The sequence below is a fragment of the Ascaphus truei genome, unplaced genomic scaffold (assembly GCF_040206685.1).
Source record: "Ascaphus truei isolate aAscTru1 unplaced genomic scaffold, aAscTru1.hap1 HAP1_SCAFFOLD_1859, whole genome shotgun sequence".
NCBI classification, from domain to species: Eukaryota; Metazoa; Chordata; class Amphibia; order Anura; family Ascaphidae; genus Ascaphus; species Ascaphus truei.
The window spans coordinates 16,350-40,424 of NW_027454762.1; the positions used below are offsets into that span (position 1 = coordinate 16,350).

Here is a 24,075-nt window from a genome sequence, read left to right on the forward strand (position 1 = left end):
ATTAGTGTGTGTATTGTTTGTGGGTGACAGATGCTGGGGGTATGCAGCAATCCCTGCACTGAGGTCCGAGGCGGCTCTGCATCGCTCGCACGCACTGTGGACGACCAAGCATGTGCCCATGATAATCATGGCCTTAGAGGGATGAGTGTGTCAGAGCCTAGAAGGGGTATATATATAATGGAGGAGGAAGGAGGAGGAGGGAGGAGGAGGGAGGAGGAGGGAGGAGGAGATGATAGCATTGTAAAAGTTAACAAGATAGTTAGTTTAAGCAGAAAGTGAGGAGAGGTTAGAGATAAGGGTAGATGTCAGAGGAGAGAGTTCAATTAAGCTGAGGTATCGAGTAGGACAGGGGTGAGGGGAATGTGAGGTGGTGGATGAGAGCAGAAGAGGTCATGTACAAATAGACCTTGTTAGTCAGAGAGCAGTCATTCCAGAGGGCACGTGAGAAGTGAAGAGTAAAGTGAGACATGGAATGTGGATTACATTAGATGGGTTAATACGCTTAGCAGGGAGGTGGAGAGAGAGAGGCAAGAGGCAGAGAGTGGTGCAGGGGTTGAGGAAGAGATGTTGCATGTACCTTATCAGAACATTAAAGAACATCAATTCACACTGGTGCAGAGTTGATGATGAATCCAGTTCACCTCCAATTCAATTTTAACAGAAATGTTTCATTCTTCATTACTGAAAAAAAAGAAAAGTAAAAAACATTTCATTACTATTTTCAAAATGGATTGAATTCCCCCAACAATGACTATGTGTTACCAATATATCCCTCTCAGTCCCACTGCAGCATATACTGTACCAGTGTGAAAGTAGGAAGGTACACAGTACCGGTAAAACAATACGTGCCGGTACTATGCACCATATGAATTATAAGGGGATGTAAATCTCCCAGTCTCTCTCCATATCCGCAACAGAGCGGGCTCCGGTCAGTGGCATGGATGCCCATATATGGGTATGCTCATATTTGGGCATCCCATGTCACTGACCGGAGCCGGCTCTGAGTATAGGGATATATGCGGAGACGCAGAGGTGCAAGGAAATGGGAGGAGGCACGGTGAGAAACAGGGAGAGACCACAGGAAGATAGAGGGCAACAACTTCCACAAGGTACTTGTATGGGTATAATTGTTTGTATTTTGTGCAGAGGGGGTAATTTCAGATAAAATACAATTCTCCACCCTCTACGAAACAATTCCACTTTGTTCAGTAAGCCAGAAAGTCTTGGTCCCATGTGGACTGAATTTAATGCAAATAAGGTCCTTAATACACAAGTAAAGAATAAAGTTACTTATTCTCTACTGTAAGAAGTGCCACATTGCCCACTATTTGGGTCCTGTGCCCAGATTGTGACCATGCATGGCAGAGGTGAGATTCCCCCAACTCCAATTTGCTACACTCTCCAAGAGAGATAATTGTGATCAGAGGTGGAACTAGGGGAGGGTGTGAGCAGGGTCACTGCCCAGGGAGTAACCTGACTGGGGGCACGGAAATCTCATTTAGTGCATATGTTGCGGCACTGCATTGATTGACCGGTCAATCTGCACTGCTGCCTGTCACAGTGACATCCTGATCGGGCACTGTGATCAGCTATAGCACTGACCCAGGTGAGATAGTTCAGCACTTTACAAGGAGGGAACAGATGTTGTGGGTGACAGATGCTGGAGGTAGGCCAAGACTGTTGGCCAGAGTAACGTGGAGACTTACTGCACTCTGCATGCCCATCCTCTCCCTGACATCAGGGGAAGGAAGTGGCCCTGGGGTGTGTGTAGGTATGCCAGATGTCAGTGTATGCATAAGTAAGTATGCCTGTGTAGTGGGAGGTGTAGGGGCGTTAGGCTGGAGGACTTAAAACAGGCACAAAAGCACATAGATACCTCTGATTATACCGCACCAAATGCTGATAATATCATGCTGTAGCTGCACTTTACAGAAGATGATGCAGATGTCATCATTGGTTGGTGGGTTCATTAAATCAATCCATCATATCATAACCACACTGTGCATATGATGTACTGAATCAGTAACACCAGGAAGACATCTCCATGTTAGGAGTAGAGTTGAAGTTAACAGAATATGTCCAGCACTGTGGTGTGTAGCCCATAAATAATAATTGTGCACATTACCAGAACAACATACTGTCAACTGGAAGATCATTTTGCTGCTTGTAGCGTATGCTCATCCTGTACAGTGTTGTAGTAGATCCGTCTCTTCAGTGTTCACTGCAACAAAAGTAAGACATTGCATTAATATTACAGACGTTTGGGGGCTGAAATCTCACTTCGCTGCGGACAATTTCCCTTTGCATAAGATTCTTGTGATTATGTCAATGATGATCAATAACTGCATCATAACACAGCCGCTCTATACAGAAGATGTACTTGCTCTCAATGGTCATGGAGGTAATACGTCACACAATGTACAGATATAGCAAGGATTATTTCTCCCACTGGTGCATTATGGCATTATGATGGGAAATGTTGTGAGATTCTGCATTATCAGCATCACTGAATCTTTTGGAAATTAAGTGATATTCTATGTTTTAATGCAATATTATGGATGATCAGCCGGTAAAATAATAATAGCTTGCTGTATCTGTAGCCATGCTCTACCCATGATGTGCTGAACCAATGACTGCAGAGAGATTCAGAGTGGTAAACATGACTGGAACGCATCTCTGAATAATGGGCAGCAAAGCAGTGCAGAATAGGAGGTGAAAGTATTTAAAATGGAAGATCCTTAGCAGCTGTGTGGGGAGTAGACAGTACAGACTGACCAAGTAAATGGTAAAAGGAGTAACTTCAACATTACTTGGCTTTGTTCTCCACATTGAAGCTTTCCTCCTCTTTAAATCACTAATACTGATGCCATGTGTAACCTGTACTGAGAGTTATATAATCTACTGGCCTAGATGAAACCATATGATGCAAACAGGATCCATCCCACTCCAGATTCATAGAATTGAACCACCTCAACCTTTCATAACAATCACATAGAACTGCAGCTGTGCGCTACTGCACATGTTCTTGTTATGAATGGTAGTAGATGTGGTCCTTGGGTCTTTACTTCATACTGTAGCCACCCTCTACTCATGATGTATTGAATCAACGAAAACTTGCATGGTTCAGATCACAGGAAGGGGTAGAGTAGAGATGAAAATATTCAATGTGAAACCCGTAGCAGCCGGATTGTGTGGAGTCAATAAAACGACAAATACTAAATGGTAAATGAGAAATATACACATTGCTTATCTGTCTCTGTGTAATAATTTTCCTTCTCTTCAACTGTCCTTCAAATTTTCTCTTTTGCAAGAAAAGGAACACATGGCTTCAATATTCACTTCTGTTCTGCAGTCATCCCTCCTGAAATAAAAGTTAAGCATTGCATTGTTATTATGATAATACATACAATAAACCTTGCTCCAAACCATTTGATGCAAAGCAAATCCACCTCCCACCCACAGCGGTGCTCCTTCTAGAGCATGCATGTCAAACTCCAGTCCTCGAGGGTCCCAAACAGGCCAGGTTTTCAGTAGGGATATCCTGAAAACCTGGCCTGTTTGCGGCCCTCGAGGACTGGAGTTTGACATCCTTGTTCTTGAGCTTCTACCACGCAAGTCATCCATGTGAGTGACACTGTACTGCAGTCCTGGTCTGCACACAATCTACTGAATCAATGACATCACACTGTAAAGGCAATCTACAAGATGTATTAGTTGTCCACACTTCCGAAATGTTACTTTTATGTCCAAATCACTTATTCCCATGACCTGATATTTGTATTTGTTATTTATAGGATTGTCACAAAGAGTTGATGAGGTCACCAAATGATAGTATGTAGAGAGAAAGAGAGATCTCAGAACAGAGCCCTGATGTATACCCACAGACAGATCAATAGAAGACGAAGACATGTTAGCAACAGAGATGGAGAATGTGTGACAGGAAAGTTATGATGAAAACCAGGATAGAACTGTGTTACGGATACCAAGAGAGAGTTTAGAATATGAAGGAGGAGAGTGATTGAGAGCATCAAACGCAGCAGATAGATCAAGTAGGATTAGTAGGGAAAAGTGACCTTGGGAATTTGCTTTAAGCACAGTCTGTAGAACGAGCTGTACGAAAGGCAGGTTGTAAAGGATCCAGGAGGGAATGTGATTTAAGAATGTTGACATTCTAGCAATTAGGAGACAAACAGCAGGAGGGATACAGGGCGGTAGTTAGTAAGGCACATAGGGTGTAGGTTGTTTCTGAGAAAAGGGTGACCACTACAGGCTTAAAGTAAGAGGGTAAAGAGCCAGAGAATAGGGAGGAATTGAAGATGTGGGTGAGAGTGGGGACTAAGAGATGCAGTAAGGTGTGAGGGGATACGATCTAGAGGGCATGTGGTAGAGGGAGAAGAGAAGATGATTAGCTTCCAGCTCTGTAAGAGAAGAAAAGGAGTCAAATGCAGAAGGAGAATTAGGTAGAAGGAGAGAAGGGGGAAGGGACAGAAGGAATCTCCTTGTGGGTGGCATCCACCTTGCCTCTGAAGTAGTCAAATGCTTGAGGAGAAGTGAAGGAAGGATGGCAAGTGTGAGGAGAAGGTTAGTGGAGGGAGTCAAATACAGGGAAAAAAAGACAGCGTAAATTAAATTTGAGTGTTGATGAATGTGAAAAAAAAGTAGTGTGGTTTGGCCCCAGAGAGCAGCTTTATACAGGACTGGAGACATTTTTACTGTAGAAAAATCAAATATCAATTGTGTGATTTCCTTCATAGGCATTAAGAACAGCGAGTGGAAGTGTGATGAACATGTTTGGGAATTTAGCCAAGGGTGTGGGCTAGAGGGACAAGTGTGTCAGAGCCTAGAGGGGGCATATAGATAGGAGGATAGCATTGTAAGAGTTAATAAGATTGTTAGTTTAAGCGGAAAGAGAGAGAGAGAGGTTAGAGTAGATGTCAGAGGAGAGTTTAATTAAGCAGAGGAAAATCAGTGGGACAGGTAAGATGGGGTGAGGGGAATGACTGATTGTGAATGATGAGAGCAGAAGAGGTCATGTACAACTAGAGCCTTGTTAGTCAGAGAACGGGCATTCCAGATGGCATAGGAGAAGGGAAGAGAAAAGTAAGGAAAGGAATGTGGTTACATTAGATAGGTTAACACTCTTAGCAGGGAGGCAGAGGCAGGGAGGCCCGATGTGTATATGAGCAGGTTCAAGATTATAAGAGATATCCCACACATCAGCAAACATAGAAGGAGACACAGAGATAGGTGTAGAGAGAGACAGAGATAGCTCTATGTAGAGAGAGAGGGACGTAGAGAGAATGAGACAGATAGGCGCAGAGAGAGGGGGCGCAGAGAGAGGAGGCGCCAAAAGAGGGGGCGCAGAGAGAGGGGGCACAGAGAATAGGATATTAAAGAGTGCTTTTCATTGAGCAGTGCAGAAATAGCTGCAATAGAGGTCTGTACAAATGGTGCAGTGTGTAGACACATGCAAAGGTAGGGGAAGGAAAGAGGAGAACATGTGGATAAAAGCAGGAGTGTGGAAGTTAGAGAAATTAGAAAAGTTTAACAGAGGAGTGAGGAAACAGCAAGCAGAAAGAACAAGAGAGAGGTTACATTGGGATGACGTTCTGTGGTAAAGAGAAAATGCTAGGAGAGAGCTTTCAAATATTAGAGGACATGAATTGAGGGAGCAAATGTATAAATCAAAACCTGAGGGGGAGGTATAGCACGAAAGCTTGCACAGCAGATTATAGTCTTAATGTTGCGTGTACCTGTCAGGGTATTCAAGAAGTTAAATTCTCACAAGTGCAGAGTTCATGATGAAATGCTGAATCTAGTCCCCCTCCAATTTAATTTTAATATAACTTTTCCATTCTTCATTACTGCAAAAAGCAAACAAAACAAAACCACATTGCATTACTATTTTCAAAATGGATTGAATGGCATATTCAACAGTGACTGTGTGATGCCAATATTCCCCACTCACTCGTAGTGAAGCACATATTGTACTAGTGTTGAAAGTAGGCCGGTAGAGTCAGGTACGCAGTACAGATAAAACAATAAGTGCCCGTCGTAAGTACCAGCTCCGCAACAGTGCGGGCATCACATTAGTGACGTGGATGAACATATATGGATAAGCCCATATTAAGGCATCACGTGACCAGAGCCGTCACTGACTGGGTATACGTAAAGACACAGGGAGATGCAAGGAAAGGGAGGGAGAGAGAGAGACAGGGAGAAGATGTGAAACGGAGGAAGGCACGGATGGAGGGAGTTCTTCCGAGCTTCTGCGGGCCTCTCTCTTTCACTGGTGCATGCCGGGAGCTGGTCCCAACATCCACAAAGTGTGTGTGTATTATTGGTTGTATTTTATGGGGGTAGGAGGGTAGTGTGTATATTGTGTGTGTGGGAGTATTATATTGTGTGTAGAGGTGCAGAGGAGAGTACTAGATTGTGTATCTTGTGTAAGGGTGTTGTGTATATTGTGTTTGGAGCTATAATATTATTGGGGAGATTAGTATTGAGGAGGTATTATAGTGTGTATTGTGGGGAGTATTAGTGTGTGTATTGTTTGTGGGTGACAGATGCTGGGGGTATGCAGCAATCCCTGCACTGAGGTCCGAGGCGGCTCTGCATCGCTCGCACACACTGTGGATGACCAAGCATGTGCCCATGATAATCATGGCCTTAGAGGGATGAGTGTGTCAGAGCCTAGAAGGGGCATATATATGATGGAGGAGGGAGGAGGAGGAGGGAGGAGGAGGAGATGATAGCATTGTAAAAGTTAACAAGATAGTTAGTTTAAGCAGAAAGTGAGGAGAGGTTAGAGATAAGGGTAGATGTCAGAGGAGAGAGTTCAATTAAGCTGAGGTATCGAGTAGGAAAGGGGTGAGGGGAATGAGAGGTGGTGGATGATGAGAGCAGAAGAGGTCATGTACAAATAGACCTTGTTAGTCAGAGAGCAGTCATTCCAGAGGGCACGTGAGAAGTGAAGAGTAAAGTGAGACATGGAATGTGGATTACATTAGATGGGTTAATACGCTTAGCAGGGAGGTGGAGAGAGAGAGGCAAGAGGCAGAGAGTGGTGCAGGGGTTGAGGAAGAGATGTTGCATGTACCTTATCAGAACATTAAAGAACATCAATTCACACTGGTGCAGAGTTGATGATGAATCCAGTTCACCTCCAATTCAATTTTAACAGAAATGTTTCATTCTTCATTACTGAAAAAAAAGAAAAGTAAAAAACATTTCATTACTATTTTCAAAATGGATTGAATTCCCCCAACAATGACTATGTGTTACCAATATATCCCTCTCAGTCCCACTGCAGCATATACTGTACCAGTGTGAAAGTAGGAAGGTACACAGTACCGGTAAAACAATACGTGCCGGTACTATGCACCATATGAATTATAAGGGGATGTAAATCTCCCAGTCTCTCTCCATATCCGCAACAGAGCGGGCTCCGGTCAGTGGCATGGATGCCCATATATGGGTATGCTCATATTTGGGCATCCCATGTCACTGACCGGAGCCGGCTCTGAGTATAGGGATATATGCGGAGACGCAGAGGTGCAAGGAAATGGGAGGAGGCACGGTGAGAAACAGGGAGAGACCACAGGAAGATAGAGGGCAACAACTTCCACAAGGTACTTGTATGGGTATAATTGTTTGTATTTTGTGCAGAGGGGGTAATTTCAGATAAAATACAATTCTCCACCCTCTACGAAACAATTCCACTTTGTTCAGTAAGCCAGAAAGTCTTGGTCCCATGTGGACTGAATTTAATGCAAATAAGGTCCTTAATACACAAGTAAAGAATAAAGTTACTTATTCTCTACTGTAAGAAGTGCCACATTGCCCACTATTTGGGTCCTGTGCCCAGATTGTGACCATGCATGGCAGAGGTGAGATTCCCCCAACTCCAATTTGCTACACTCTCCAAGAGAGATAATTGTGATCAGAGGTGGAACTAGGGGAGGGTGTGAGCAGGGTCACTGCCCAGGGAGTAACCTGACTGGGGGCACGGAAATCTCATTTAGTGCATATGTTGCGGCACTGCATTGATTGACCGGTCAATCTGCACTGCTGCCTGTCACAGTGACATCCTGATCGGGCACTGTGATCAGCTATAGCACTGACCCAGGTGAGATAGTTCAGCACTTTACAAGGAGGGAACAGATGTTGTGGGTGACAGATGCTGGAGGTAGGCCAAGACTGTTGGCCAGAGTAACGTGGAGACTTACTGCACTCTGCATGCCCATCCTCTCCCTGACATCAGGGGAAGGAAGTGGCCCTGGGGTGTGTGTAGGTATGCCAGATGTCAGTGTATGCATAAGTATGCCTGTGTAGTGGGAGGTGTAGGGGCGTTAAGCTGGAGGACTTAAAACAGGCACAAAAGCACATAGATACCTCTGATTATACCGCACCAAATGCTGATAATATCATGCTGTAGCTGCACTTTACAGAAGATGATGCAGATGTCATCATTGGTTGGTGGGTTCATTAAATCAATCCATCATATCATAACCACACTGTGCATATGATGTACTGAATCAGTAACACCAGGAAGACATCTCCATGTTAGGAGTAGAGTTGAAGTTAACAGAATATGTCCAGCACTGTGGTGTGTAGCCCATAAATAATAATTGTGCACATTACCAGAACAACATACTGTCAACTGCAAGATCATTTTGCTGCTTGTAGCGTACAGTATGCTCATTCTGTACAGTGTTGTAGTAGATCCGTCTCTTCAGTGTTCACTGCAACAAAAGTAAGACATTGCATTAATATTACAGACGTTTGGGGGCTGAAATCTCACTTCGCTGCGGACAATTTCCCTTTGCATAAGATTCTTGTGATTATGTCAATGATGATCAATAACTGCATCATAACACAGCCGCTCTATACAGAAGATGTACTTGCTCTCATTGGTCATTGAGGTAATACGTCACACAATGTACAGATATAGCAAGGATTATTTCTCCCACTTGTGCATTATGGCATTATGATGGGAAATGTTGTGAGATTCTGCATTATCAGCATCACTGAATCTTTTGGAAATTAAGTGATATTCTATGTTTTAATGCAATATTATGGGTGATCAGCCGGTAAAATAATAATAGCTTGCTGTATCTGTAGCCATGCTCTACCCATGATGTGCTGAACCAATGACTGCAGAGAGATTCAGAGTGCTAAACATGACTGGAACGCATCTCTGAATAATGGGCAGCAAAGCAGTGCAGAATAGGAGGTGAAAGTATTTAAAATGGAAGATCCTTAGCAGCGGTGTGGAGAGTAGACAGTACAGACTGACCAAGTAAATGGTAAAAGGAGTAACTTCAACATTACTTGGCTTTGTTCTCCACATTGAAGCTTTCCTCCTCTTTAAATCACTAATACTGATGCCATGTGTAACCTGTACTGAGAGTTATATAATCTACTGGCCTAGATGAAACCATATGATGCAAACAGGATCCATCCCACTCCAGATTCATAGAATTGAACCACCTCAACCTTTCATAACAATCACATAGAACTGCAGCTGTGCGCTACTGCACATGTTCTTGTTATGAATGGTAGTAGATGTGGTCCTTGGGTCTTTACTTCATACTGTAGCCACCCTCTACTCATGATGTATTGAATCAACGAAAACTTGCATGGTTCAGATCACAGGAAGGGGTAGAGTAGAGATGAAAATATTCAATGTGAAACCCGTAGCAGCCGGATTGTGTGGAGTCAATAAAACGACAAATACTAAATGGTAAATGAGAAATATACACATTGCTTATCTGTCTCGGTGTAGTAATTTTCCTTCTCTTCAACTGTCCTTCAAATTTTCTCTTTTGCAAGAAAAGGAACACATGGCTTCAATATTCACTTCTGTTCTGCAGTCATCCCTCCTGAAATAAAAGTTAAGCATTGCATTGTTATTATGATAATACATACAATAAACCTTGCTCCAAACCATTTGATGCAAAGCAAATCCACCTCCCACCCACAGCGGTGCTCCTTCTAGAGCATGCATGTCAAACTCCAGTCCTCGAGGGTCCCAAACAGGCCAGGTTTTCAGTAGGGATATCCTGAAAACCTGGCCTGTTTGCTGCCCTCGAGGACTGGAGTTTGACATCCTTGTTCTTGAGCTTCTACCACGCAAGTCATCCATGTGAGTGACACTGTACTGCAGTCCTGGTCTGCACACAATCTACTGAATCAATGACATCACACTGTAAAGGCAATCTACAAGATGTATTAGTTGTCCACACTTCCGAAATGTTACTTTTATGTCCAAATCACTTATTCCCATGACCTGATATTTGTATTTGTTATTTATAGGATTGTCACAAAGAGTTGATGAGGTCACCAAATGATAGTATGTAGAGAGAAAGAGAGATCTCAGAACAGAGCCCTGATGTATACCCACAGACAGATCAATAGAAGACGAAGACATGTTAGCAACAGAGATGGAGAATGTGTGACAGGAAAGTTATGATGAAAACCAGGATAGAACTGTGTTACGGATACCAAGAGAGAGTTTAGAATATGAAGGAGGAGAGTGATTGAGAGCATCAAACGCAGCAGATAGATCAAGTAGGATTAGTAGGGAAAAGTGACCTTGGGAATTTGCTTTAAGCACAGTCTGTAGAACGAGCTGTACGAAAGGCAGGTTGTAAAGGATCCAGGAGGGAATGTGATTTAAGAATGTTGACATTCTAGCAATTAGGAGACAAACAGCAGGAGGGATACAGGGCGGTAGTTAGTAAGGCACATAGGGTGTAGGTTGTTTCTGAGAAAAGGGTGACCACTACAGGCTTAAAGTAAGAGGGTAAAGAGCCAGAGAATAGGGAGGAATTGAAGATGTGGGTGAGAGTGGGGACTAAGAGATGCAGTAAGGTGTGAGGGGATACGATCTAGAGGGCATGTGGTAGAGGGAGAAGAGAAGATGATTAGCTTCCAGCTCTGTAAGAGAAGAAAAGGAGTCAAATGCAGAAGGAGAATTAGGTAGAAGGAGAGAAGGGGGAAGGGACAGAAGGAATCTCCTTGTGGGTGGCATCCACCTTGCCTCTGAAGTAGTCAAATGCTTGAGGAGAAGTGAAGGAAGGATGGCAAGTGTGAGGAGAAGGTTAGTGGAGGGAGTCAAATACAGGGAAAAAAAGACAGCGTAAATTAAATTTGAGTGTTGATGAATGTGAAAAAAAAGTAGTGTGGTTTGGCCCCAGAGAGCAGCTTTATACAGGACTGGAGACATTTTTACTGTAGAAAAATCAAATATCAATTGTGTGATTTCCTTCATAGGCATTAAGAACAGCGAGTGGAAGTGTGATGAACATGTTTGGGAATTTAGCCAAGGGTGTGGGCTAGAGGGACAAGTGTGTCAGAGCCTAGAGGGGGCATATAGATAGGAGGATAGCATTGTAAGAGTTAATAAGATTGTTAGTTTAAGCGGAAAGAGAGAGAGAGGTTAGAGTAGATGTCAGAGGAGAGTTTAATTAAGCAGAGGCAAATCAGTGGGACGGGTAAGATGGGGTGAGGGGAATGACTGATTGTGAATGATGAGAGCAGAAGAGGTCATGTACAACTAGAGCCTTGTTAGTCAGAGAACGGGCATTCCAGATGGCATAGGAGAAGGGAAGAGAAAAGTAAGGAAAGGAATGTGGATTACATTAGATAGGTTAACACTCTTAGCAGGGAGGCAGAGGCAGGGAGGCCCGATGTGTATATGAGCAGGTTCAAGATTATAAGAGATATCCCACACATCAGCAAACATAGAAGGAGACACAGAGATAGGTGTAGAGAGAGACAGAGATAGCTCTATGTAGAGAGAGAGGGACGTAGAGAGAATGAGACAGATAGGCGCAGAGAGAGGGGGCGCAGAGAGAGGAGGCGCCAAAAGAGGGGGCGCAGAGAGAGGGGGCACAGAGAATAGGATATTAAAGAGTGCTTTTCATTGAGCAGTGCAGAAATAGCTGCAATAGAGGTCTGTACAAATGGTGCAGTGTGGAGACACATGCAAAGGTAGGGGAAGGAAAGAGGAGAACATGTGGATAAAAGCAGGAGTGTGGAAGTTAGAGAAATTAGAAAAGTTTAACAGAGGAGTGAGGAAACAGCAAGCAAAAAGAACAAGAGAGAGGTTACATTGGGATGACGTTCTGTGGTAAAGAGAAAATGCTAGGAGAGAGCTTTCAAATATTAGAGGACATGAATTGAGGGAGCAAATGTATGAGGGAGGGAAATAAATCAAAACCTGAGGGGGAGGTATAGCACGAAAGCTTGCACAGCAGATTATAGTCTTAATGTTGCGTGTACCTGTCAGGGTATTCAAGAAGTTAAATTCTCACAAGTGCAGAGTTCATGATGAAATGCTGAATCTAGTCCCCCTCCAATTTAATTTTAATATAACTTTTCCATTCTTCATTACTGCAAAAAGCAAACAAAACAAAACCACATTGCATTACTATTTTCAAAATGGATTGAATGGCATATTCAACAGTGACTGTGTGATGCCAATATTCCCCACTCACTCGTAGTGAAGCACATATTGTACTAGTGTTGAAAGTAGGCCGGTAGAGTCAGGTACGCAGTACTGATAAAACAATAAGTGCCCGTCGTAAGTACCAGCTCCGCAACAGTGCGGGCATCACATTAGTGACGTGGATGAACATATATGGATAAGCCCATATTAAGGCATCACGTGACCAGAGCCGTCACTGACTGGGTATACGTAAAGACGCAGGGAGATGCAAGGAAAGGGAGGGAGAGAGACAGGGAGAAGATGTGAAACGGAGGAAGGCACGGATGGAGGGAGTTCTTCCGAGCTTCTGCGGGCCTCTCTCTTTCACTGGTGCATGCCGGGAGCTGGTCCCAACATCCACAAAGTGTGTGTGTATTATTGGTTGTATTTTATGGGGGTAGGAGGGTAGTGTGTATATTGTGTGTGTGGGAGTATTATATTGTGTGTAGAGGTGCAGAGGAGAGTACTAGATTGTGTATCTTGTGTAAGGGTGTTGTGTATATTGTGTTTGGAGCTATAATATTATTGGGGAGATTAGTATTGAGGAGGTATTATAGTGTGTATTGTGGGGAGTATTAGTGTGTGTATTGTTTGTGGGTGACAGATGCTGGGGGTATGCAGCAATCCCTGCACTGAGGTCCGAGGCGGCTCTGCATCGCTCGCACACACTGTGGATGACCAAGCATGTGCCCATGATAATCATGGCCTTAGAGGGATGAGTGTGTCAGAGCCTAGAAGGGGCATATATATGATGGAGGAGGGAGGAGGAGGAGGGAGGAGGAGGAGATGATAGCATTGTAAAAGTTAACAAGATAGTTAGTTTAAGCAGAAAGTGAGGAGAGGTTAGAGATAAGGGTAGATGTCAGAGGAGAGAGTTCAATTAAGCTGAGGTATCGAGTAGGAAAGGGGTGAGGGGAATGAGAGGTGGTGGATGAGAGCAGAAGAGGTCATGTACAAATAGACCTTGTTAGTCAGAGAGCAGTCATTCCAGAGGGCACGTGAGAAGTGAAGAGTAAAGTGAGACATGGAATGTGGATTACATTAGATGGGTTAATACGCTTAGCAGGGAGGTGGAGAGAGAGAGGCAAGAGGCAGAGAGTGGTGCAGGGGTTGAGGAAGAGATGTTGCATGTACCTTATCAGAACATTAAAGAACATCAATTCACACTGGTGCAGAGTTGATGATGAATCCAGTTCACCTCCAATTCAATTTTAACAGAAATGTTTCATTCTTCATTACTGAAAAAAAAGAAAAGTAAAAAACATTTCATTACTATTTTCAAAATGGATTGAATTCCCCCAACAATGACTATGTGTTACCAATATATCCCTCTCAGTCCCACTGCAGCATATACTGTACCAGTGTGAAAGTAGGAAGGTACACAGTACCGGTAAAACAATACGTGCCGGTACTATGCACCATATGAATTATAAGGGGATGTAAATCTCCCAGTCTCTCTCCATATCCGCAACAGAGCGGGCTCCGGTCAGTGGCATGGATGCCCATATATGGGTATGCTCATATTTGGGCATCCCATGTCACTGACCGGAGCCGGCTCTGAGTATAGGGATATATGCGGAGACGCAGAGGTGCAAGGAAATGGGAGGAGGCACGGTGAGAAACAGGGAGAGACCACAGGAAGATAGAGGGCAACAACTTCCACAAGGTACTTGTATGGGTATAATTGTTTGTATTTTGTGCAGAGGGGGTAATTTCAGATAAAATACAATTCTCCACCCTCTATGAAACAATTCCACTTTGTTCAGTAAGCCAGAAAGTCTTGGTCCCATGTGGACTGAATTTAATGCAAATAAGGTCCTTAATACACAAGTAAAGAATAAAGTTACTTATTCTCTACTGTAAGAAGTGCCACATTGCCCACTATTTGGGTCCTGTGCCCAGATTGTGACCATGCATGGCAGAGGTGAGATTCCCCCAACTCCAATTTGCTACACTCTCCAAGAGAGATAATTGTGATCAGAGGTGGAACTAGGGGAGGGTGTGAGCAGGGTCACTGCCCAGGGAGTAACCTGACTGGGGGCACGGAAATCTCATTTAGTGCATATGTTGCGGCACTGTATTGATTGACCGGTCAATCTGCACTGCTGCCTGTCACAGTGACATCCTGATCGGGCACTGTGATCAGCTATAGCACTGACCCAGGTGAGATAGTTCAGCACTTTACAAGGAGGGAACAGATGTTGTGGGTGACAGATGCTGGAGGTAGGCCAAGACTGTTGGCCAGAGTAACGTGGAGACTTACTGCACTCTGCATGCCCATCCTCTCCCTGACATCAGGGGAAGGAAGTGGCCCTGGGGTGTGTGTAGGTATGCCAGATGTCAGTGTATGCATAAGTAAGTATGCCTGTGTAGTGGGAGGTGTAGGGGCGTTAAGCTGGAGGACTTAAAACAGGCACAAAAGCACATAGATACCTCTGATTATACCGCACCAAATGCTGATAATATCATGCTGTAGCTGCACTTTACAGAAGATGATGCAGATGTCATCATTGGTTGGTGGGTTCATTAAATCAATCCATCATATCATAACCACACTGTGCATATGATGTACTGAATCAGTAACACCAGGAAGACATCTCCATGTTAGGAGTAGAGTTGAAGTTAACAGAATATGTCCAGCACTGTGGTGTGTAGCCCATAAATAATAATTGTGCACATTACCAGAACAACATACTGTCAACTGCAAGATCATTTTGCTGCTTGTAGCGTATGCTCATCCTGTACAGTGTTGTAGTAGATCCGTCTCTTCAGTGTTCACTGCAACAAAAGTAAGACATTGCATTAATATTACAGACGTTTGGGGGCTGAAATCTCACTTCGCTGCGGACAATTTCCCTTTGCATAAGATTCTTGTGATTATGTCAATGATGATCAATAACTGCATCATAACACAGCCGCTCTATACAGAAGATGTACTTGCTCTCAATGGTCATTGAGGTAATACGTCACACAATGTACAGATATAGCAAGGATTATTTCTCCCACTTGTGCATTATGGCATTATGATGGGAAATGTTGTGAGATTCTGCATTATCAGCATCACTGAATCTTTTGGAAATTAAGTGATATTCTATGTTTTAATGCAATATTATGGGTGATCAGCCGGTAAAATAATAATAGCTTGCTGTATCTGTAGCCATGCTCTACCCATGATGTGCTGAACCAATGACTGCAGAGAGATTCAGAGTGCTAAACATGACTGGAACGCATCTCTGAATAATGGGCAGCAAAGCAGTGCAGAATAGGAGGTGAAAGTATTTAAAATGGAAGATCCTTAGCAGCTGTGTGGGGAGTAGACAGTACAGACTGACCAAGTAAATGGTAAAAGGAGTAACTTCAACATTACTTGGCTTTGTTCTCCACATTGAAGCTTTCCTCCTCTTTAAATCACTAATACTGATGCCATGTGTAACCTGTACTGAGAGTTATATAATCTACTGGCCTAGATGAAACCATATGATGCAAACAGGATCCATCCCACTCCAGATTCATAGAATTGAACCACCTCAACCTTTCATAACAATCACATAGAACTGCAGCTGTGCGCTACTGCACATGTTCTTGTTATGAATGGTAGTAGATGTGGTCCTTGGGTCTTTACTTCATACTGTAGCCACACTCTACTCATGATGTATTGAATCAACGAAAACTTGCATGGTTCAGATCACAGGAAGGGGTAGAGTAGAGATGAAAATATTCAATGTGAAACCCGTAGCAGCCGGATTGTGTGGAGTCAATAAAACGACAAATACTAAATGGTAAATGAGAAATATACACATTGCTTATCTGTCTCTGTGTAGTAATTTTCCTTCTCTTCAACTGTCCTTCAAATTTTCTCTTTTGCAAGAAAAGGAACACATGGCTTCAATATTCACTTCTGTTCTGCAGTCATCCCTCCTGAAATAAAAGTTAAGCATTGCATTGTTATTATGATAATACATACAATAAACCTTGCTCCAAACCATTTGATGCAAAGCAAATCCACCTCCCACCCACAGCTGTGCTCCTTCTAGAGCATGCATGTCAAACTCCAGTCCTCGAGGGTCCCAAACAGGCCAGGTTTTCAGTAGGGATATCCTGAAAACCTGGCCTGTTTGCGGCCCTCGAGGACTGGAGTTTGACATCCTTGTTCTTGAGCTTCTACCACGCAAGTCATCCATGTGAGTGACACTGTACTGCAGTCCTGGTCTGCACACAATCTACTGAATCAATGACATCACACTGTAAAGGCAATCTACAAGATGTATTAGTTGTCCACACTTCCGAAATGTTACTTTTATGTCCAAATCACTTATTCCCATGACCTGATATTTGTATTTGTTATTTATAGGATTGTCACAAAGAGTTGATGAGGTCACCAAATGATAGTATGTAGAGAGAAAGAGAGATCTCAGAACAGAGCCCTGATGTATACCCACAGACAGATCAATAGAAGACGAAGACATGTTAGCAACAGAGATGGAGAATGTGTGACAGGAAAGTTATGATGAAAACCAGGATAGAACTGTGTTACGGATACCAAGAGAGAGTTTAGAATATGAAGGAGGAGAGTGATTGAGAGCATCAAACGCAGCAGATAGATCAAGTAGGATTAGTAGGGAAAAGTGACCTTGGGAATTTGCTTTAAGCACAGTCTGTAGAACGAGCTGTACGAAAGGCAGGTTGTAAAGGATCCAGGAGGGAATGTGATTTAAGAATGTTGACATTCTAGCAATTAGGAGACAAACAGCAGGAGGGATACAGGGCGGTAGTTAGTAAGGCACATAGGGTGTAGGTTGTTTCTGAGAAAAGGGTGACCACTACAGGCTTAAAGTAAGAGGGTAAAGAGCCAGAGAATAGGGAGGAATTGAAGATGTGGGTGAGAGTGGGGACTAAGAGATGCAGTAAGGTGTGAGGGGATACGATCTAGAGGGCATGTGGTAGAGGGAGAAGAGAAGATGATTTGCTTCCAGCTCTGTAAGAGAAGAAAAAGAGTCAAATGCAGAAGGAGAATTAGGTAGAAGGAGAGAAGGGGGAAGGGACAGAAGGAATCTCCTTGTGGGTGGCATCCACCTTGCCTCTGAAGTAGTCAAATGCTTGAGGAGAAGTGAAGGAAGGATGGCAAGTGTGAGGAGAAGGTTAGTGGAGGGAGTCAAATACAGGGAAAAAAAGACAGCGTAAATTAAATTTGAGTGTTGATGAATGTGAAAAAAAAGTAGTGTGGTTTGGCCCCAGAGAGCAGCTTTATACAGGACTGGAGACATTTTTACTGTAGAAAAATCAAATATCAATTGTGTGATTTCCTTCATAGGCATTAAGAACAGCGAGTGGAAGTGTGATGAACATGTTTGGGAATTTAGCCAAGGGTGTGGGCTAGAGGGACAAGTGTGTCAGAGCCTAGAGGGGGCATATAGATAGGAGGATAGCATTGTAAGAGTTAATAAGATTGTTAGTTTAAGCGGAAAGAGAGAGAGAGCAGAGAGGTTAGAGTAGATGTCAGAGGAGAGTTTAATTAAGCAGAGGCAAATCAGTGGGACAGGTAAGATGGGGTGAGGGGAATGACTGATTGTGAATGATGAGAGCAGAAGAGGTCATGTACAACTAGAGCCTTGTTAGTCAGAGAACGGACATTCCAGATGGCATAGGAGAAGGGAAGAGAAAAGTAAGGAAAGGAATGTGGATTACATTAGATAGGTTAACACTCTTAGCAGGGAGGCAGAGGCAGGGAGGCCCGATGTGTATATGAGCAGGTTCAAGATTATAAGAGATATCCCACACATCAGCAAACATAGAAGGAGACACAGAGATAGGTGTAGAGAGAGACAGAGATAGCTCTATGTAGAGAGAGAGGGACGTAGAGAGAATGAGACAGATAGGCGCAGAGAGAGGGGGCGCAGAGAGAGGAGGCGCCAAAAGAGGGGGCGCAGAGAGAGGGGGCACAGAGAATAGGATATTAAAGAGTGCTTTTCATTGAGCAGTGCAGAAATAGCTGCAATAGAGGTCTGTACAAATGGTGCAGTGTGTAGACACATGCAAAGGTAGGGGAAGGAAAGAGGAGAACATGTGGATAAAAGCAGGAGTGTGGAAGTTAGAGAAATTAGAAAAGTTTAACAGAGGAGTGAGGAAACAGCCAGCAGAAAGAACAAGAGAGAGGTTACATTGGGATGACGTTCTGTGGTAAAGAGAAAATGCTAGGAGAGAGCTTTCAAATATTAGAGGACATGAATTGAGGGAGCAAATGTATAAATCAAAACCTGAGGGGGAGGTATAGCACGAAAGCTTGCACAGCAGATTATAGTCTTAATGTTGCGTGTACCTGTCAGGGTATTCAAGAAGTTAAATTCTCACAAGTGCAGAGTTCATGATGAAATGCTGAATCTAGTCCCCCTCCAATTTAATTTTAATATAACTTTTCCATTCTTCATTACTGCAAAAAGCAAACAAAACAAAACCACATTGCATTACTATTTTCAAAATGGATTGAATGGCATATTCAACAGTGACTGTGTGATGCCAATATTCCCCACTCACTCGTAGTGAAGCACATATTGTACTAGTGTTGAAAGTAGGCCGGTAGAGTCAGGTACGCAGTACAGATAAAACAATAAGTGCCCGTCGTAAGTACCAGCTCCGCAACAGTGCGGGCATCACATTAGTGACGTGGATGAACATATATGGATAAGCCCATATTAAGGCATCACGTGACCAGAGCCGTCACTGACTGGGTATACGTAAAGACACAGGGAGATGCAAGGAAAGGGAGGGAGAGAGAGAGACAGGGAGAAGATGTGAAACGGAGGAAGGCACGGATGGAGGGAGTTCTTCCGAGCTTCTGCGGGCCTCTCTCTTTCACTGGTGCATGCCGTGAGCTGGTCCCAACATCCACAAAGTGTGTGTGTATTATTGGTTGTATTTTATGGGGGTAGGAGGGTAGTGTGTATATTGTGTGTGTGGGAGTATTATATTGTGTGTAGAGGTGCAGAGGAGAGTACTAGATTGTGTATCTTGTGTAAGGGTGTTGTGTATATTGTGTTTGGAGCTATAATATTATTGGGGAGATTAGTATTGAGGAGGTATTATAGTGTGTATTGTGGGGAGTATTAGTGTGTGTATTGTTTGTGGGTGACAGATGCTGGGGGTATGCAGCAATCCCTGCACTGAGGTCCGAGGCGGCTCTGCATCGCTCGCACGCACTGTGGACGACCAAGCATGTGCCCATGATAATCATGGCCTTAGAGGGATGAGTGTGTCAGAGCCTAGAAGGGGTATATATATAATGGAGGAGGAAGGAGGAGGAGGGAGGAGGAGGGAGGAGGAGATGATAGCATTGTAAAAGTTAACAAGATAGTTAGTTTAAGCAGAAAGTGAGGAGAGGTTAGAGATAAGGGTAGATGTCAGAGGAGAGAGTTCAATTAAGCTGTGGTATCGAGTAGGACAGGGGTGAGGGGAATGTGAGGTGGTGGATGAGAGCAGAAGAGGTCATGTACAAATAGACCTTGTTAGTCAGAGAGCAGTCATTCCAGAGGGCACGTGAGAAGTGAAGAGTAAAGTGAGACATGGAATGTGGATTACATTAGATGGGTTAATACGCTTAGCAGGGAGGTGGAGAGAGAGAGGCAAGAGGCAGAGAGTGGTGCAGGGGTTGAGGAAGAGATGTTGCATGTACCTTATCAGAACATTAAAGAACATCAATTCACACTGGTGCAGAGTTGATGATGAATCCAGTTCACCTCCAATTCAATTTTAACAGAAATGTTTCATTCTTCATTACTGAAAAAAAAGAAAAGTAAAAAACATTTCATTACTATTTTCAAAATGGATTGAATTCCCCCAACAATGACTATGTGTTACCAATATATCCCTCTCAGTCCCACTGCAGCATATACTGTACCAGTGTGAAAGTAGGAAGGTACACAGTACCGGTAAAACAATACGTGCCGGTACTATGCACCATATGAATTATAAGGGGATGTAAATCTCCCAGTCTCTCTCCATATCCGCAACAGAGCGGGCTCCGGTCAGTGGCATGGATGCCCATATATGGGTATGCTCATATTTGGGCATCCCATGTCACTGACCGGAGCCGGCTCTGAGTATAGGGATATATGCGGAGACGCAGAGGTGCAAGGAAATGGGAGGAGGCACGGTGAGAAACAGGGAGAGACCACAGGAAGATAGAGGGCAACAACTTCCACAAGGTACTTGTATGGGTATAATTGTTTGTATTTTGTGCAGAGGGGGTAATTTCAGATAAAATACAATTCTCCACCCTCTACGAAACAATTCCACTTTGTTCAGTAAGCCAGAAAGTCTTGGTCCCATGTGGACTGAATTTAATGCAAATAAGGTCCTTAATACACAAGTAAAGAATAAAGTTACTTATTCTCTACTGTAAGAAGTGCCACATTGCCCACTATTTGGGTCCTGTGCCCAGATTGTGACCATGCATGGCAGAGGTGAGATTCCCCCAACTCCAATTTGCTACACTCTCCAAGAGAGATAATTGTGATCAGAGGTGGAACTAGGGGAGGGTGTGAGCAGGGTCACTGCCCAGGGAGTAACCTGACTGGGGGCACGGAAATCTCATTTAGTGCATATGTTGCGGCACTGCATTGATTGACCGGTCAATCTGCACTGCTGCCTGTCACAGTGACATCCTGATCGGGCACTGTGATCAGCTATAGCACTGACCCAGGTGAGATAGTTCAGCACTTTACAAGGAGGGAACAGATGTTGTGGGTGACAGATGCTGGAGGTAGGCCAAGACTGTTGGCCAGAGTAACGTGGAGACTTACTGCACTCTGCATGCCCATCCTCTCCCTGACATCAGGGGAAGGAAGTGGCCCTGGGGTGTGTGTAGGTATGCCAGATGTCAGTGTATGCATAAGTAAGTATGCCTGTGTAGTGGGAGGTGTAGGGGCGTTAAGCTGGAGGACTTAAAACAGGCACAAAAGCACATAGATACCTCTGATTATACCGCACCAAATGCTGATAATATCATGCTGTAGCTGCACTTTACAGAAGATGATGCAGATGTCATCATTGGTTGGTGGGTTCATTAAATCAATCCATCATATCATAACCACACTGTGCATATGATGTACTGAATCAGTAACACCAGGAAGACATCTCCATGTTAGGAGTAGAGTTGAAGTTAACAGAATATGTCCAGCACTGTGGTGTGTAGCCCATAAATAATAATTGTGCACATTACCAGAACAACATACTGTCAACTGCAAGATCATTTTGCTGCTTGTAGCGTATGCTCATCCTGTACAGTGTTGTAGTAGATCCGTCTCTTCAGTGTTCACTGCAACAAAAGTAAGACATTGCATTAAGATTACAGACGTTTGGGGGCTGAAATCTCACTTCGCTGCGGACAATTTCCCTTTGCATAAGATTCTTGTGATTATGTCAATGATGATCAATAACTGCATCATAACACAGCCGCTCTATACAGAAGATGTACTTGCTCTCAATGGTCATGGAGGTAATACATCACACAATGTACAGATATAGCAAGGATTATTTCTCCCACTGGTGCATTATGGCATTATGATGGGAAATGTTGTGAGATTCTGCATTATCAGCATCACTGAATCTTTTGGAAATTAAGTGATATTCTATGTTTTAATGCAATATTATGGATGATCAGCCGGTAAAATAATAATAGCTTGCTGTATCTGTAGCCATGCTCTACCCATGATGTGCTGAACCAATGACTGCAGAGAGATTCAGAGTGGTAAACATGACTGGAACGCATCTCTGAATAATGGGCAGCAAAGCAGTGCAGAATAGGAGGTGAAAGTATTTAAAATGGAAGATCCTTAGCAGCTGTGTGGGGAGTAGACAGTACAGACTGACCAAGTAAATGGTAAAAGGAATAACTTCAACATTACTTGGCTTTGTTCTCCACATTGAAGCTTTCCTCCTCTTTAAATCACTAATACTGATGCCATGTGTAACCTGTACTGAGAGTTATATAATCTACTGGCCTAGATGAAACCATATGATGCAAACAGGATCCATCCCACTCCAGATTCATAGAATTGAACCACCTCAATCTTTCATAACAATCACATAGAACTGCAGCTGTGCGCTACTGCACATGTTCTTGTTATGAATGGTAGTAGATGTGGTCCTTGGGTCTTTACTTCATACTGTAGCCACCCTCTACTCATGATGTATTGAATCAACGAAAACTTGCATGGTTCAGATCACAGGAAGGGGTAGAGTAGAGATGAAAATATTCAATGTGAAACCCGTAGCAGCCGGATTGTGTGGAGTCAATAAAACGACAAATACTAAATGGTAAATGAGAAATATACACATTGCTTATCTGTCTCTGTGTAGTAATTTTCCTTCTCTTCAACTGTCCTTCAAATTTTCTCTTTTGCAAGAAAAGGAACACATGGCTTCAATATTCACTTCTGTTCTGCAGTCATCCCTCCTGAAATAAAAGTTAAGCATTGCATTGTTATTATGATAATACATACAATAAACCTTGCTCCAAACCATTTGATGCAAAGCAAATCCACCTCCCACCCACAGCTGTGCTCCTTCTAGAGCATGCATGTCAAACTCCAGTCCTCGAGGGTCCCAAACAGGCCAGGTTTTCAGTAGGGATATCCTGAAAACCTGGCCTGTTTGCTGCCCTCGAGGACTGGAGTTTGACATCCTTGTTCTTGAGCTTCTACCACGCAAGTCATCCATGTGAGTGACACTGTACTGCAGTCCTGGTCTGCACACAATCTACTGAATCAATGACATCACACTGTAAAGGCAATCTACAAGATGTATTAGTTGTCCACACTTCCGAAATGTTACTTTTATGTCCAAATCACTTATTCCCATGACCTGATATTTGTATTTGTTATTTATAGGATTGTCACAAAGAGTTGATGAGGTCACCAAATGATAGTATGTAGAGAGAAAGAGAGATCTCAGAACAGAGCCCTGATGTATACCCACAGACAGATCAATAGAAGACGAAGACATGTTAGCAACAGAGATGGAGAATGTGTGACAGGAAAGTTATGATGAAAACCAGGATAGAACTGTGTTACGGATACCAAGAGAGAGTTTAGAATATGAAGGAGGAGAGTGATTGAGAGCATCAAACGCAGCAGATAGATCAAGTAGGATTAGTAGGGAAAAGTGACCTTGGGAATTTGCTTTAAGCACAGTCTGTAGAACGAGCTGTACGAAAGGCAGGTTGTAAAGGATCCAGGAGGGCATGTGATTTAAGAATGTTGACATTCTAGCAATTAGGAGACAAACAGCAGGAGGGATATAGGGCGGTAGTTAGTAAGGCACATAGGGTGTAGGTTGTTTCTGAGAAAAGGGTGACCACTACAGGCTTAAAGTAAGAGGGTAAAGAGCCAGAGAATAGGGAGGACTTGAAGATGTGGGTGAGAGTGGGGACTAAGAGATGCAGTAAGGTGTGAGGGGATACGATCTAGAGGGCATGTGGTAGAGGGAGAAGAGAAGATGATTAGCTTCCAGCTCTGTAAGAGAAGAAAAGGAGTCAAATGCAGAAGGAGAATTAGGTAGAAGGAGAGAAGGGGGAAGGGACAGAAGGA

General features: G+C 43.4%; 1 long non-coding RNA gene across 13 annotated transcripts in view; it reads right to left on the reverse strand.

Moving 5' to 3' along the window:
- Positions 1-24,075, reverse strand: part of LOC142477009 (uncharacterized) — a 47,508-nt gene that overhangs the window by 16,338 nt on the left and 7,095 nt on the right. For 6 of the 13 annotated variants that reach the window (XR_012792124.1, XR_012792130.1, XR_012792126.1 and 3 more), the window contains exons 4-16: positions 22,824-22,940; positions 21,708-21,803; positions 20,160-20,263; positions 16,292-16,408; positions 15,176-15,271; positions 13,628-13,731; positions 9,763-9,881; positions 8,644-8,744; positions 7,100-7,203; positions 5,754-5,864; positions 3,242-3,361; positions 2,126-2,221; positions 578-681 (exon numbers count right to left, since the gene is read on the reverse strand). This is a non-coding gene — a long non-coding RNA (uncharacterized LOC142477009). Of the gene's footprint in view, positions 1-577; positions 682-2,125; positions 2,222-3,241; positions 3,362-5,753; positions 5,865-7,099; positions 7,204-8,643; positions 8,745-9,762; positions 9,885-12,288; positions 12,400-13,627; positions 13,732-15,175; positions 15,272-16,291; positions 16,412-18,809; positions 18,921-20,159; positions 20,264-21,707; positions 21,804-22,823; positions 22,941-24,075 lie in introns of all 13 variants that reach the window. The other 7 variants (XR_012792129.1, XR_012792125.1, XR_012792133.1 and 4 more) reach the window with 7 other exon arrangements.